This window comes from Caretta caretta, chromosome 9 (assembly GCF_965140235.1).
Source record: "Caretta caretta isolate rCarCar2 chromosome 9, rCarCar1.hap1, whole genome shotgun sequence".
NCBI lineage: Eukaryota > Metazoa > Chordata > Testudines > Cheloniidae > Caretta > Caretta caretta.
Window position 1 is genome coordinate 65659666 of NC_134214.1, and position 16105 is coordinate 65675770.

The 16105-nt window shown below is 46.2% G+C and overlaps 1 protein-coding gene and 1 long non-coding RNA gene across 2 annotated transcripts in view; both read left to right on the forward strand.

Annotated features, from left to right (window-relative positions):
• LOC142073214 (uncharacterized) overlaps positions 1–3545 on the forward strand; it is an 81129-nt gene extending 77584 nt beyond the window's left edge. The window contains exons 3-4 of the long non-coding RNA XR_012669963.1: positions 132–218; positions 2751–3545. This is a non-coding gene — a long non-coding RNA (uncharacterized LOC142073214). The remainder of the gene's footprint in view (positions 1–131; positions 219–2750) is intronic.
• PCDH19 (protocadherin 19) overlaps positions 1–16105 on the forward strand; it is a 231501-nt gene that overhangs the window by 195588 nt on the left and 19808 nt on the right. The window lies entirely within an intron of this gene.

A 16105-nucleotide genomic window follows, 5' to 3' on the forward strand; every position in this document is an offset into this window, starting at 1 on the left:
TCTCTGTCCCAAGAGGCTTACAATGTGAAGGAAATGATAACCGAACAGAAATTGGCCTCAAATACTAGGGAGGAGACAACAGGAACCACTGCAATAAGGGTAAGTAAGGAGAGTCAAATCTCATGTTTCAGAGCATAAGGAATAAGGATGGATGCCGCCCCCTCACCCCAAGACAGCGGTGTGCAATGGCCCTCCTTGATTATCATACACATTGTAAGGTGAGTGATCACTTTAGATAAGCTATTACCAGCAGGAGAGTGGTGTGGGGGGAGAGAAAACCTTTTGAAGTGATAAACACCCATTTTTTCATGATCTGTGTGTATAAAAACATCCTCACTGCATTTCCCACTTTTATGCATCTGATGAAGTGAGCTGTAGCTCACGAAAGTTTATGCTCAAATAAATTGGTTAGTCTCTAAGGTGCCACAAGTACTCCTTTTCTTTTTGCAAATACAGACTAACACGGCTGCTACTCTGAAATTAGATCAGTGGTTCTCTGATCTCTTCAATCGGGAAACCACTTTATAACAGCAATCCCTTCATGAACCCACTACCCCATCTTACCCCAATTCACTGCCTGGTTCTCTAAATGTCTCATTCTGCATACCCCTGGAATAATGCCCTGAAGTGACTTGGTTTATGGATACCAGGCTGAGACCCATTTGGTTAAATACTTTATAGCTGTGGGAGGGTTTGCTTTTTAAAGCATTAGGTACTGGCCGCTGTCGGGCAGGCTACTGGCCTTGAGGCGCTAATGCACTAGTTAATAAGGGCATTGGTTTTGAAAGTGGAGCAAATAATAACTGGCAACAGTTAACCTGTCAAGTCTGTTACTTAGAGAAACTCTCAGGCTGTTTAGCACATTCAGGTTTCATTCCATTAGCATCAGCAGCAGTGGCCGTGTTGCTCAGCCCAGGGTCCGCTGTGGAAGAGCCTCAGGAGGTGACATTCTTGGAAGTGGAATCCTACGCCTGGCAAGGAGCCAGGGACAGGCTCTGCCCCTTGATGCATAAACTGGGAGCAGTTGCTAACGCTGTTGCTGTCTCAGCCATTTTGGGCATCTGCCCCTTGTTTGCATTCCCCTGCTAGTTCTGCATCTACCTGTGAGGCACTTTTCTGCAGACGTGGCCCCATCTTATTTGCGCCTTTTCATTCCTGTCCCTTTCTGAGATTTTCTAAATTTGTCACCCATTCTCCCCTGACCCCTCCTTTCCCCTCCTTTATACAGTTAGTGGGTAGGAAGTATGGGTGAAATGTCCCATGTTGCCCTAGTACATGCCTCCCAGAAAGAGGGACGCATGCTGTTGTCTGCGGGGGCTGCTTGCAGAAAGGTGGAACACAATAATGGTTCCTTAAGAAGAAACAAGCCAGTTTCGACCTCTCTGATCTCCCTAATCTCCTCTCATTACCAAGTGGCGGTGGCAGAATTGTGTTCAGTGGTGTTTTGCCACATGATCAAGCAACTGCCCAGCACATTTGGAGTGAAAACTGATTGCAGGGGAAAAAGGAGAACTGAACCTGATGGCTGGTGAGGCTCCTCATATACCTTTGAAATTAAATTAGTGGGTTTTTTCTCCTCTCCTCAGAACGGTTCCCTTTAAACAAGATATTAAAAATAGGAATATTAATTTGGCAGATGGTGCAATTGGGCTGTGGCAGGAATCTGTACAATACTGCATGGCCACAGACCTTCCTCTCTAACCTTGCACATTGAGCTATGCTTTGGCGGCTGTCCAGTCTGTATTTTCCTAAGGCTGCTGCACACTGTTTTAGTTATCAGTGTTGGGAAAATCATCTGAGTCTGAAGGGACCGCCTGTGGGTCATCTACTCTATCCTCCAGCTGCTTAGCAGGTTAAATATTTGTTAGTTCTAAAACATCCCCAAAAGATGGGTGGCTAATTTTGCCTATAAAAACAGTAGGGCCAGATTCTAATCACAGTGGCATCAATGTAAATACTGAGTGATTTCAGTGACTTTCAGGGGTTGGGAGGGTAGCATGGTCCAGTGGATAGGGCACTGAACTAGGAGCCAGGAGAGCTGGTCTCTAGTCCTGACTTGGCCACTGACTCCTTGTGGTGACCTGGGGCAAGTTGCTTTACGTCTGCGTGCCTCTGTTTCCTGCTCTGTACAACAAGGACAATGACACTTCCCTTTCTTTGAGAGGCGCTTAAGAAGAGCGGAGTATGACTCTGTTTACTTGTGAAGTGCAATTGGAATCAGTTCTGGTATTTCCAGCAATGGTGATTTTATGTTCTTCCTGGGCACCTCGTTATTTGAATTTATTTGTAGAACCAAGAACCCCCAGCTGAAACTGGGGCTCCATCCTCCTCCCTTGTTTCATCACCTGAACTGGTCTGAAACTGATAGAAAATTGCCTAGTAAAACTTAAACTGAATGTTCCCTGCTGCAGCTTTGGTCCATTGCTGCTATATCAATATGGACACAATGAGTATAATTAATCTCTGTCACCTTTCTAACATTCCTTTACACATGTGTATCATCCCATAATGTGTCCCCTCAGCCTGTGCTTCTCTAGACAGCACTGGCCAGATTCTGCTTTTGCATACTCCACTGTGATATCGCTCAACTGACTTCAACAGAGTTCCATCCCAACTTCCACCACTGTCAATGAGAGGAGAATCGGGTCCTGTGTCCCCAGTTCTCTTTATGCATAGGTTTATTTTCCAGATCTTTCAGCATTTTTGTTGTTCTTTTGAACTCTTGCTAACTTAGCTGTCTTTTTTTAAAGGTGATGCCCAAATCTCAGCACACTCTTCTAAACAGAGGTCTAACTGATGCCATGAAGAGTGGAATAATTACCTAACTTGGTTGCAACGCATCACAATATTGATTTCTATTCAGTTGATCATCCCCCAGGCTCTTCTTTGTGGTGTTACTGCCTGGCTGGAACACCCTCGTTGTGTGCCTGTGCTTTTGATCTATCTTACATGGAATTGCTTTGTATTAGTTCTATTGAATCTTGTTATATTGAATTCAAACCATATCTCTAAGTTATCAAATTAATACTGTATTTTATTCCAAGTACTGTAGTGCAGTCTCCTTATTGTGAAAATGCAGTTTACAAATTTAGAATTTTTTTTTACATAACTGCACTCAAAAACAAAACAATGAACACTTTAGAGCCTACAAGTTGAATCATGAAGAGGCATACAAATATTTATCATGTCTAGCACCTAAATACCTTGGAAGGCCGGCTACAACAGTGCCATGCAAATGCCTTGTCTCACTTTTGGGTAACATTGTAAATAAGAAGTGGGCAGCATTATCTCCCATAAATGTAAACAACTTGTTTGTCTGAGCGATTGGCTGAACAAGAGGTAGGACTGAGTGGACTTGTATGAGGTGAATTGAAAAATACTATGTCTTTTGTTTATCTTTTTTACAGTGCAAATATTTGTAATAAAAATAATAGTGAGCAAAGTGAGCACTGTACCCTTTGTATTCCGTGTTGTAATTGAAATCAATATATTTGAAAATGTAGAACAGTGTCTAAAAATATTTAATAATATTATAATAAATTTAAATTGGCATTCTGTTAATAAGTACGATTAAAACTGAGATTAATCATGACTATTTTTCTTTAATCTAATTAATTTGTTTTGTGTTAATTGCATGCGTTAACTGCGATTAATTGACAGCCCTATTCACAATCATTGGGGCTAGAAAGTGCTTGAGAAGAAAAGAAAAAAGAAAGCAAGCTTTCATTCTGCAGAATGTGAGTCTGTCCTAGGATTTGGATAATTACTTCCCATGGTCAGAATGTGCCTGTGGTCTGCACGTCTGACACCACTGCTCCAGAGGGTGTCTGCATTTTGGCTATCCATTAAGCTGATCTTGTCAAAGGAAGTCACAAAGGCCAATGTTTTCAAGTGTCCACTTATTTTTGGTCCAGTTGGACCCCTGACTTTCCTATGTGCTGATCACCAGCTGACCCACTTAGCTCCAGTTGGAGTTGTGGGAAAAGCAGGTAGCAAAATGGACACCCAAAACTGAGATGCCTTTTGAAAACGTGGGGCTAAGTTAGTTTTGCAGGTTTTTGTTGCTGGTGGGAGCTGGTATGCTTCCCTTATTTTTCTCAGGATGCTTCCACTGCCTGCTTTGTAAATTGCCCTTTCATTTGATCAGCTCCTGAAGGTAAATGTGGACTGATTTGTGATTCCCTGGAGTCCTCTTTTGCCCTTCGGACAGCCAGGGCCCTTATCCTTTTCCACTCCTCCACCCTCCACGAGTTCTCAGAAATAATTGCCCATGGTGCCTTTATCACGTCTGCTAGTTCCTTTAGGCCTGCAGGGTGAATGTCATTGGGCCTTGCTGACCTGAACACACTTAGGTTATCTGGGTGCCAGTGTTCCTTCCTCATTCTACCTTGTGACTGCTCCCTTCTCTTGTTATCGATTTACTGCATTACACACGCTCTTAATGTTTCCCTTTCCCTTGAAGACTAAAGCAAAGCAGCTCTTTAGTATATCTGACAGAGCTGACTTTTTCTTGACTGAGCTTCTGCACAACAATGGTTCCTCTCCTAGATTCTTTCTCAAAATGACTCTAGCTAAATTCAGACTGGCACTGTTACCATGATGCATATTTATTATTGCATTACTGTAGCACTTAGAGGATCCAGCAGAGTTCAGGGCCTCATTATGCTGTGAGCTGTATGCACACATAATGAGTCTCTGATCCAATCACCTTACAATCTAAAGAGACAAGATTGACAAAGGGTGGGAGAAAGGAAAGGAACTGAGACGCAGAGAGATTAAGGGGCACATTTCCAAAAGCATCCAGCTTTTGGATTTTCAAAAGCATCAGCATCCAGCAGGTTTGAAAATCTGGCCATGAGGGACAAATCCAGAGGTGAAAGTAAGCTGGTACACCCCTGTATGGCGTACCGGTAAGAGCCGGTGCGCCGTACCAGGACTGGCTTTACGGGAGGGCAATTTAAAGCCCTGGGGCCACGGCAGCGGGGCTGCGGCGGGGATTTAAAGGGCCCCGGAGCTCCAGCTGCTGCTACTGCCCTGGGGCCCTTTAAATCCCCGCCTGAGCCCTGCTGCCCGAGCCCTGGGGTAGCGACAGTGGCGGGGCTCCGGAGGGGATTTAAAATGCCAGGGCGGTAGTGGCGGCTGGAGCCCCAAGCCCTTTAAATCCCCGCCGGAGCCCTGCTGCCAAAGCCCTCGGGTAGCAGCGGTGGGGCTCCGGTGGGCATTTAAAGGGCCGGGCGGTAGCGGTGGCTGGAGCCCTGGGGTCCTTCAAATCCTCGATGGAGCCCCGTCACCCCTACCCCAGGGCTTGGGCAGCAGGGCTCAGGTGGGGATTTAAAGGGCTCGGGGCTCCGGCAGCTGCTACCACAGTGGAGCCCCAGGCCCTTTAAAGCTCTGCCAGAGCCCAGAGCCCCGGGGTAGCGGTGGCAGCTCAGTGATTTAAAGGGCCCAGGGCTCCACTGCAGTAGCGGCAGCTGGAGCCCTGGGCCCTTTAAATTGCCCCCGAGGCCTGGGACTCCCAGCCGCCTCTGCAGCTGGTAGCTCAGGGGTGAATTAGAGGTCATTTAGAGGGATTTAAGGCCCTGCCTCTTCCGGTTGAGGCCACACCCCCTGCTCAGGACTCCGGCATACTGGTAAGTCCTCTAACTTACTTTCATCCCTGGACAAATCCAATGCCACAGAGTCTGGCGTCAAGCTGGGACTTTAGCCTAGATCTCCTATGTGTGTCGCAGACCAGGGCCCTAACTGGAAGACCAACTTTTCTCCGGGAGAGATACCCTCCTGCTTACCCTCCCTCCCCAGTTTAGCTCAACCTGTTTGTTTCTTGTATGAAGTGTGTGGGCCAAAGTCTGAGTTGGTGTTTGTCTTCCTGAATATGGCCCACCTCTGTGTTCTTAGTGCTTCTCACCAATAAACAGCTGTCTTTGCTCACTTCAACTATGCTCAAATAAATTGGTTAGTCTCTAAAGTGCCACAAGTACTCCTTTTCTTTTTGTGAATACAGACTAACACGGCTGTTACTCTGAAACTTTTCAGTGTGATACACTTGGAGCCTCAGCCATGCTTCTCTCCTTTAATGCTCAAGGTCAAATTCTGCCACCCTCATTCTTATTGATTTCAGTGGGAGTAGTCACCAGTAAGGTACTATGCAGCTGGAATAGGGTGGTTATGGTGAGTCTAGCCACTAGTGGGCGGGTATCTACATCACAAAACCAATTGTCATTATGAGGCCCACTTGTCACCAGTCACAGCAAAGAAGCCAAGGGCTGAATGGACATTGAAGTTCTGCCATACTGCCAAGGGATTGAGGCACATGGGCTGGGGGCTGACTATAGTTTCCCTTGTAATATTAAAGGGCCAGAGTCTGTTATTCTTACTCACTTCACACAGGAGCTTGCTCTGTAAGTAGTTCCATGTTCTTCTGTGGGACTCGTCACAGAGTGATGTACTGATACTACGCAATATGCGCAAGTGTGGCAGGGTCTGTCCCTGAATAAGGATAAACGTAGGGAGAACACAGAAGCGAGGAGGGGGAAATCCTCCTTTGTGAGACCTTTGCTGTTCAAATCCTTTCACAAAGGATGCAATGGCGCTGCATGTGGCTGAAATCCCATGTGAATAAGAGAATCCTTTACAATGGAGCAAGATGCATACCCTAGTGGCAGTCGTACAGCTACCTCCTCTACCGGGACAATGCTTTTTCTACTGTGGTGTGAAACCTAAATCTAGGGGATTCCTTTCGGATTGCCTGGTTTACTTGAATAGCCCATTGAAATTGATGGGACTACTCAAGTGAGTAAATGCTCCTCAACCTGAGTAAGGGTGGCAGAATCCCGCCCATAGAGAATAACATGAAATGCCAATATCTGTTGCTTGTATGTCCAAAAAGATTCCCTACAAGGTGCAGAATTACATTGATTGTATTACCGGATTATCAAATGATTAAAGCCATTAACAATCCACTCTTGAGCAATCAACATAACAATGTTTAGTTGCCTTGCAGTAACAATTAAGAGATGAAGCAATTTGCAATAATTATGCTGTATCTGAAAAAAGTAGTCCTCATTAAGAGAAGTTCAAAAGACTTTTTCCTATGGTTTAGAGGAATCTAGGAGGCTGATTTCTCTCTCCCTCTTCCCCAATAATACTTTTTATTCTTTCATTTCTGAAAAGGAAGAAAATAGCAAAGGTATTTTACCATAAGCTGTTTTGGGCTGCTCCTGGGAGCCTCATGACCACAATTCTGGTGATGGGGATTCATTTAAATGGGAAAATCTATTCAGAATTGGTAATTAGCTGATACGATCCCACTGGGATTTCAGATGACATGCCTGAAGGCTCAATGAATAGTCAGAACGGATGGTCTCTCCTAAATGAGCAATTATACAGCCATGTTACAGATGTAATCATCAGATGGTCCGGTCAAGCCAGGCTCTTCGCTCTGAAGGGGGACACCGGTATATTCTGAAGAGGGTTCCCATCTTTTTTCCAACTTCTCATAGATGGTTCTTTCCAGCAGCACCTTTCCCTCCCTCAGCTGAGCTGTTTTGAAGCCACATAGTTTTGATGGGTCTAATCTAAGTTTAGTCTGAATGGCTCCATTGGTTAGAGCTCTCAGTACCCCTCCCTCTTGCTAGTTCCTTTGTTTGGCCCTCTATATAGACCTTTGTGTCTCTTGAAGACTCAGCTTGTCATTTTCCATAGCACCCAATAGGATGTAGCACCAGCAGATGTGCCTGAGGGAAGCAAAATCTTGGGTATCAGAAGGGAGAGTATTAACGCGGTCAGCTAGGACAGATGGTGCTGAGTACTTCTTGTATAATGCAAGTGATCATTTCAGGGCATTGTGAGCTGAAGGAGGCCGCAAACCTGTTGCCAAATTACACGTACTGTGTGAAGTGTGGTGAGGCCTGTGCTAACAGCTCCAGCGCTGCCAACTGTGTTTCTTCTCAAGTTTTGTAATATTTGGTGTTTTTCTTAAAGCTTCAGCTCCTGGACTCATGATTATGTGAGAATCTTAGCTACGGTTTATAAAACAAATTAAGCTTTTAGCCTGAATGGTTGTATAAAAAAAACCCATAAACACAAATGAATGGCATCCTACAGGCCTGGAAACTTGAAGGCAAAGAAGAAGAACCCAACATTTGTTTTTTTCTTTAAATCTCATGATTGTTAAGCCCTGGTCTACACTAGGACTTTAGGTCGAATTTAGCAGTGTTAAATGGATGTAAACCTGCACCCGTCCACACGATGAAGCCCTTCTTTTCGACTTAAAGGGCTCTTAAAATCAGTTTCCTTACTCCACCCCTGACAAGTGGATTAGCGCTTAAATCGGCCTTGCCGGGTCGAATTTGGGGTACTGTGGACACAATTCAATGGTATTGGCCTCCGGGAGCTATCCCAGAGTGCTCCATTGTGACTGCTCTGGACAGCACTCTCAACTCAGATGCACTGGCCAGGTAGACAGGAAAAGAACCGCGAACTTTTGAATCTCATTTCCTGTTTGGCCAGCGTGGCAAGCTGCAGGTGACCATGCAGAGCTCATCAGCAGAGGTGACCATGATGGAGTCCCAGAATCGCAAAAGAGCTCCAGCATGGACCGAACGGGAGGTACAGGATCTGATCGCTGTATGGGGAGAAGAATCCGTACTATCAGAACTCCATTCCAGTTTTCGAAATGCCAAAACCTTTGTCAAAATCTCCCAGGGCATGAAGGACAGAGGCCATAACAGGGACCCGAAGCAGTGCCGCGTGAAACTTAAGGAGCTGAGGCAAGCCTACCAGAAAACCAGAGAGGCGAATGGCCACTCCAGGTCAGAGCCCCAAACATGCCACTTCTATGATGAGCTGCATGCCATTTTAGGGGGTTCAGCCACCACTACCCCAGCCGTGTTGTTTGACTCCTTCAATGGAGATGGAGGCAACACGGAAGCAGGTTTTAGGGATGAAGAAGATGATGATGAGGAGGAGGTTGTAGAAAGCTCATAGCAAGCAAGCGGAGAAACTGGTTTTCCCGATAGCCAGGAACTGTTTCTCACCCTGGACCTGGAGCCAGTACCCCCCGAACCCACCCAAGGCTGATTCCTGGACCCGGAAGGCGGAGAAGGGACCTCCGGTGAGTGTACCTTTTAAAATACTATACATGGTTTAAAAGCAAGCATGTGAAAGGATTAATTTGCCCTGGCATTCGGGGATCTCCTGGATGTACTCCCAAAGCCTTTGCAAAAGGTTTCTGGGGAGGGCAGCCTTATTGCGTCCTCCATGGTAGGACACTTTACCACTCTAGGCCAGTAACACGTACTCGGGAATCATTGTACAACAAAGCATTGCAGTGTATGTTTGCTGGCGTTCAAACAACATCTGTTCTTTATCTCTCTGTGTTATCCTCAGGAGAGTGAGATATCATTCATGGTCACCTGGTTGAAAAAGGGTGCTTTTCTTCAGGGGACACTCAGAGGTGCCCGTTCCTGCTGGGCTGTTTGCCTGTGGCTGAACAGAAATGTTCCCCGCTTTTAGCCACGGGGAGGCGGGAGGGTTGAGGAGGTAGCCACACGGTGGGGGGAGACAAAATGCGACCTTGTAACGAAAGCACATGTGCTATGTATGTAATGTTAACAGCAAGGTTTACCCTGAAAGAGTGTAGCCATTGTTCTATAAAATGTGTCTTTTTAAATACTGCTGTCCCTTTTTTTTTCTCCACCAGCTGCATGTGTTTCAATGATCACAGGATCTTCTCCTTCTCAGAGGCTAGTGAAGATTAGAAAGAAAAAAAACCGCACTCGTGATGAAATGTTCTCTGAGCTCATGGTGTCCTCCCACACTGACAGAGCACAGATGAATGCATGGAGGCAAATAATGTCAGAGTGCAGGAAAGCACAAAATGACCGGGAGGAGAGGTGGCGGGCTGAAGAGAGTAAGTGGGGGGCTGAAGAGAGGGCTGAAGCTCAAATGTGGTGGCAGCGTGATGAGAGGAGGCAGGATTCAATGCTGAGGCTGCTGGAGGAGCAAACCAGTATGCTCCAGTGTATGGTTGAGCTGCAGCAAAGGCAGCTGGAGCACAGACTGCCACTACAACCCCTGTGTAACCAACCACCCTTCTCCCCAAGTTCCATAGCCTTCTCACCCAGACGCCCAAGAACGTGGTGGGGGGGCCTCTGGCCAACCAGCCACTCCACCACAGAGAATTGCCCAAAAAACAGAAGGCTGGCATTCAATAAATTTTAAAGTTGTAAACTTTTAAAGTGCTATGTGGCATTTTCCTTCCCTCCTTCATCACCCCTCCTGGGCTACCTTGGTAGTCATCCCCCTATTTGTGTGATGAATTAATAAAGAATGCATGAATGTGAAGCAACAATGACTTTATTGCCTCTTCAAGCGGTGATCGAAGGAAGGAGAGGAGGGTGGTTAGCTTACAGGGAAGTAGAATGTACCAAGGGGCGGGGGGTTTCATCAAGGAGAAACAAACAGAACTTTCACACCGTAGCCTGGCCAGTCATGAAACTGGTTTTCAAAGCTTCTCTGATGCGTACCGCACCCTCCTGTGCTCTTCTAACTGCCCTGGTGTCTGGCTGCGCGTAACCAGCAGCCAGGCGATTTGCCTCAACCTCCCACCCCGCCATAAACGTCTCCCCCTTACTCTCACAGATATTGTGGAGCACACAGCAAGCAGTAATAACAGTGGGAATATTGGTTTCGCTGAGGTCTAAGCGAGTCAGTAAACTGCGCCAGCGCGCCTTTAAACGTCCAAATGCACATTCTACCACCATTCTGCACTTGCTCAGCCTGTAGTTGAACAGCTCTTGACTACTGTCCAGGGTGCCTGTGTATGGCTTCATGAGCCATGGCATTAAGGGTAGGCTGGGTCCCCAAGGATAACTGTAGGCATTTCAACATCCCCAACAGTTATTTTCTGGTCTGGGAATAAAGTCCCTTCTGCAGCTTTTGAAACAGATCAGAGTTCCTGAAGATGCGAGCGTCATGTACCTTTCCCGGCCATCCCACGTTGATGTTGGTGAAACGTCCCTTGTGATCCTCCAGAGCTTGCAGCACTATTGAAAAGTACCCCTTGCGGTTTATGTAGTCGGCGGCTTGGTGCTCCGGTGCCAAGATAGGGATATGGGTTCCGTCTATGGCCCCACCACAGTTAGGGAATCCCATTGCAGCAAAGCCATCCACTATGACCTGCACATTTCCCAGGGTCACTACCCTTGATATCAGCAGATCTTTGATTGCGTGGGCTACTTGCATCACAGCAGCCCCAACAGTAGATTTGCCCACTCTAAATTGATTCCCAACTGACCAGTAGCTGTCTGGTGTTGCAAGCTTCCACAGGGCTATCGCCACTCGCTTCTCAACTGTGAGGGCTGCTCTTATCTTGGTATTCATGCGCTTCAGGGCAGGGGAAAGCAAGTCACAAAGTTCCATGGAAGTGCCCTTACGCATGCGAAAGTTTCGTAGCCACTGGGAATCGTCCCAGACCTGCAACACTATGCGGTCCCACCAGTCTGTGCTTGTTTCCTGAGCCCAGAATCGGCGTTCCACTGCATGAACCTGCCCCATTAGCACCATGATGCATGCATTGGCAGGGCCCATGCTTTGAGAGAAATCTGTGTCCATGTCGTGTTCACTCACGTGACCGCGCTGACGTTGCCTCCTCGCCCGGTATCGCTCTGCCAGGTTCTGGTGCTGCATATACTGCTGGATAATGCGTGTGGTGTTTAATGTGCTCCTAATTGCCAAAGTGAGCTGAACGACCTCCATGCTTGCCTTGGTATGGCATCCGCACAGAAAAAAGGCGCGGAACGATTGTCTGCTGTTGCTCTGACGGAGGGAGGGGCGACTGACGACATGGCTTACAGGGAATTAAAATCAACAAAGGGGGTGGCTTTACATCAAGGAGTATTTCAGGCAGGATTTACCTCGCTGCACCTTCTCTGTGAGTGACTAGAGGAATGAGTCTGCTAGACGGGGGGGGGGGGAGGGGGAGCAAATGAGTACAAAACAAATCTCGTCTATTTCTTGTTTTGATCCACTCCATCTATCTTTTACATCTTTGGCTGGCAACAGACGGTGCAGAAGGACTGCATGCCATCCACATCTCATGGCTGCTCGCCCAAAGATGGTACAATAGGACTGCTAGCCATCCTCATCTCTTTCCTGCCTGGCAGAAGATGGTACAATAGGACTGCTAGCAATCCGTATTGCCTGCCTGCTCACCATAAGATGGTTCAAAAGGACTGACTGCAGGACTAAAGAGAATGACCTGGTCAAGTCACTTCTAATGTAGTCCCTGCACCCATGTCTGCCCAGGCACTCCTGGCCAACATGGCCAGGAGCACCTCGGACATGACGATGATGGCTACCAGTCCTACTGTACTGTCTGCTGCCACAAGACAATGGGTTGCTGCTGCTGTGTAGCAATGCAGTACCACGTCTGCCAGCACCCAGGAGACATACGGTGACGGTTACCTGAGCGGGCTCCATGCTTGCCGTGGTATGGCGTCTGCACAGGTAACTCAAGAAAAAAGGCGCGAAACGATTGTCTGCTGCTGCTTTCACGGAGGAAGGGAGGGAACGGGGGCCTGATGATATGTACCCAGAACCACCTGCGACAATGTTTTAGCCCCATCAGGCATTGGGATCTCAACCCAGAATTCCAGTGGGCAGCAGAGACTGCGGGAACTGTGGGATAGCTACCCACAGTGCAACGCTCCGGAAGTCGACTCTAGCCTCGGTACTGTGGAAGCACTCCGCCGAGTTAATGCACTTAATGCACTTAGAGCATTTTCTGTGGGGACACATACTAGAATATATAAAAACGATTTCTAAAAAACCGACTTCTATAAATTCGACCTAATTTCGTAGTGTAGACATACCCTAAGACAATCTCATGACTTTTGGGCCTGATTTGTGATTTTTGAGTGCTTGGGGCTGGTGATAGTGAAGTCTTCTACTAGCCAGAGTCACCTTGTGCTAGTGAAAACGGAAATCTTAACCTGCTGAAACAGCATCTACCTATTGTTGTTATTCATTTATTTGTATTGTTGAAGTGCCATGGACCAGGGCCCCATTGAGCTAATCTCACTGGCTTTAACAGGCTGCACTGCATTCAGCTGGTGTGAAGACTCTGATTTTCCTGTGAGCAGTGAATCCATACTCCAGCTACGCGATCAGCTAATATTCTTTTTTTGCTCGGTGCTGTGTGGTCATGGGTAAACAGGGACATAAAGGGAATGGGAATTAACTTTAATGGAAGTCAGGTATACACCAGCGGGCATACACAGGTCTCTCTGTGTTAACTTTATAACTAGCCCCAGGGGTGTTTTTGGAATTGTGTGAACATCACTGAAGTGAATTCAGGACCTTTCTTCCTGATTGATACTTGTAGGAGCCCAACGGCATACACAGGATTCAGGCATATTCCACCATTGAAATACAACTCCCTTTGCAGTGGAAGTGTCCTGTGCTGACAACAAGTGAGGTGAGAGCTATAAAAGAGTTTTCCCAACTGGAGACTGTAGGGGAGGGCTCTAGATAGATATGTAATTACCCAAATTGGGGTTTGGTCAGTACACTGAGGTTCACATCCTAGTCATTGCAGGAAGTGCCATGGGTCAGGATCTGTAACAACAAATAGCAGTTAGGACCTTAGTTTTCTGTGTCACCCAAATGATGGCCAGTCCAGTGGTTCCTCAGCTATGTTGGGGCACTGATACATTAGGAGAAATGCCACCTGCTTGATCACATATCTTCTTGGAGCCTCCTTCTCTGGAGGTCTCTGATTGAAGTGCTGGTCACACACACCCGTGCTTAATTTATGAGATCACAGCCAGAGCTGCTATGGCAGAAGGCAAATTATTCAGCTTAGGGAAAAATACAGAATTTTTTCCCCCGCCCACTTGCCTATAACTGTTCAAAGCAGAAAGAAGTATCAAGTGGGGCTGAGTAGCCTGTGCTGTGCTTTGACATCTACATAATGTTCAGAAATAAACTGGGAATTTGGGATATACAAGTCTCAGCACCATGTGCAATCTTTAGAGAGAATATGGTGAGGAGGAGGAGACTGGATTGCCACTGGTGATACAGCACTAGTATGTCCTCTTCAGTTGCATCCATATGGAATACCATCTGGTGGGACAATTCAGGCTGTGCATTAGTGCTTCTATAGAACAGTTGTCTGCTGCGATGCACATTACCATTTGAGATACAAAAATTAGAAATTCTGTCCGATACTGTAAAGTTGTCATAAATGATCTGAACTGGTAGGAGCCGATGTCCTTTAGCAAATTACCACTGTTGTCCAATGGGAAATGAAAATAGATTGTGCTACTGTAGGAATGTGAGAGTAAATGAGCCGTACTTTCACAAATATTTTAAAGATGGTAGGAAGCTGTTTTCTCATGGGAAGGATTGGTGTGGAAAATCCACTTAGTCTTGGATGGACAGTTTGTAGATTGTCATTATTTATATAGCTTTCAAAATTGTGCTCAGGATGGGGAATTTCAAAAGCACCTAAGTCCTATTTTCAAAAGGATTTCAAGTCAATGGGGCTCCCAAGTCCCTTAGGTGCTTTTGAAAATTTTACCCAGGGTCTTTTAGACTTGTATGAAGATCCCTGCTCTGAAGTGCTTACAGATGAAGGCCCCAGTCCTACAAGCGGCTCCACATGGGTAGATGTAGGGCAAAGAGAGATAAAGGCTGATGGTGAGAAGGAATGCAACACATGGAGCACAATGGCCGAGTGGTTGTGTTTTGGCACACTGCTTTTCCATGACTTGATCTTTTAAAACTAAAGTTTTGACTGCAGGGTTAGGTAAATAAACTCTCACTTTCTTCCTTCCCCATTCTCCTGCCTTGCATATTGCTTCAATATCGCTGTCTCTCCACCGCTGTGGAGTCTCTTACTATTAATGCTACCCTTCATGGGACTGATTTTGCAACCCTCCCTCACACTGAATTGTACGTGTATCATCTCATTGAATGGGGGGCATTATTCATGGCCCCAGTTCTGCAGCTGGACATGCCTGTGCTGACTTCAGTGAGTATGACTTCAATCTGCCCGTGGGAATATGATTAGAGGCTGGGTCCCTGTGTGTGAGTGCTCAGCATAAGGCAGCAGAATCAGGCCCTATGGCTTGATCCAGAGCCCACTGAAGTCAGTGAAAAGACTCCTGTTGGCTTTGAACTGGGCCCCAGTGTAGTAACACAGGAGAGTAGAACAAATGTTGTCAATGCCTGTGACAGAACAGTATTAGTCTCACTCTGAGTTTATGTCATAGTCCTGTTATTCAGACTACTTCTTAGAGTAATGGACTCCATCAAGAAATTTATTCTTGACTCAGATGGTGGTGTGTGTGTCTTTCTGACTTTTACTCATATTATAAAAGTTGTATGGGATGCTGCATTACAAGAACAGAAAAATACATTTAGCAATTCAGGTGACATCAACAAAGCTCATGTTGTCACTCACTAGAACCCTCAGATTTTTTTCTCATAATTTTCCTGCTCTGAAATACCTAGGTCTGATGCAAAGTTGAACAGAAAAACAATAGTACTTAAAGGAGAAATCTAACACACAACAACTTGAAACAAAACTCTGCAGTGTTTCTGTTTTTTCAGAAAATTCTCTGTCCCCACAAGAGTGAGTGTAGCATTTAGCTAAACTTGTCAGTTATGAGTTTTTAAAGCCTGTGAACATGTCACGTAAGACTTGCATTGACATAGTAATTATTACTATTATTCCAGTGGCTCTTAACAGCCCTGACAGCAAAGAGAAAAGCACAGCAGGCCTTAAGCGGTAAGACTGCGCTGGCTTCATCTTCTGGCCCTGTGCCTTACACCTTCATTATCTGTGGCAAGGACGATTGCTCAAGAATTGGACTTTTTAGCTACTTGCAATGCTGCAGCCCGATACCTAGTAACTGAACTGTTTTGGGGGCTGATGCCATCGTCTGTTGAGAGGGATGGTTGCCATTTCATTCCTTGTAGAGGTCCCATTGTCCTATGCACTCCACACACACATAGTCAGAGACCAACCGTCCCTGCCTCCAACAGCTTGCAATCCAAATAGAGTTCTTATATCCATTTTACAGATGGGAAACTGAGGCAT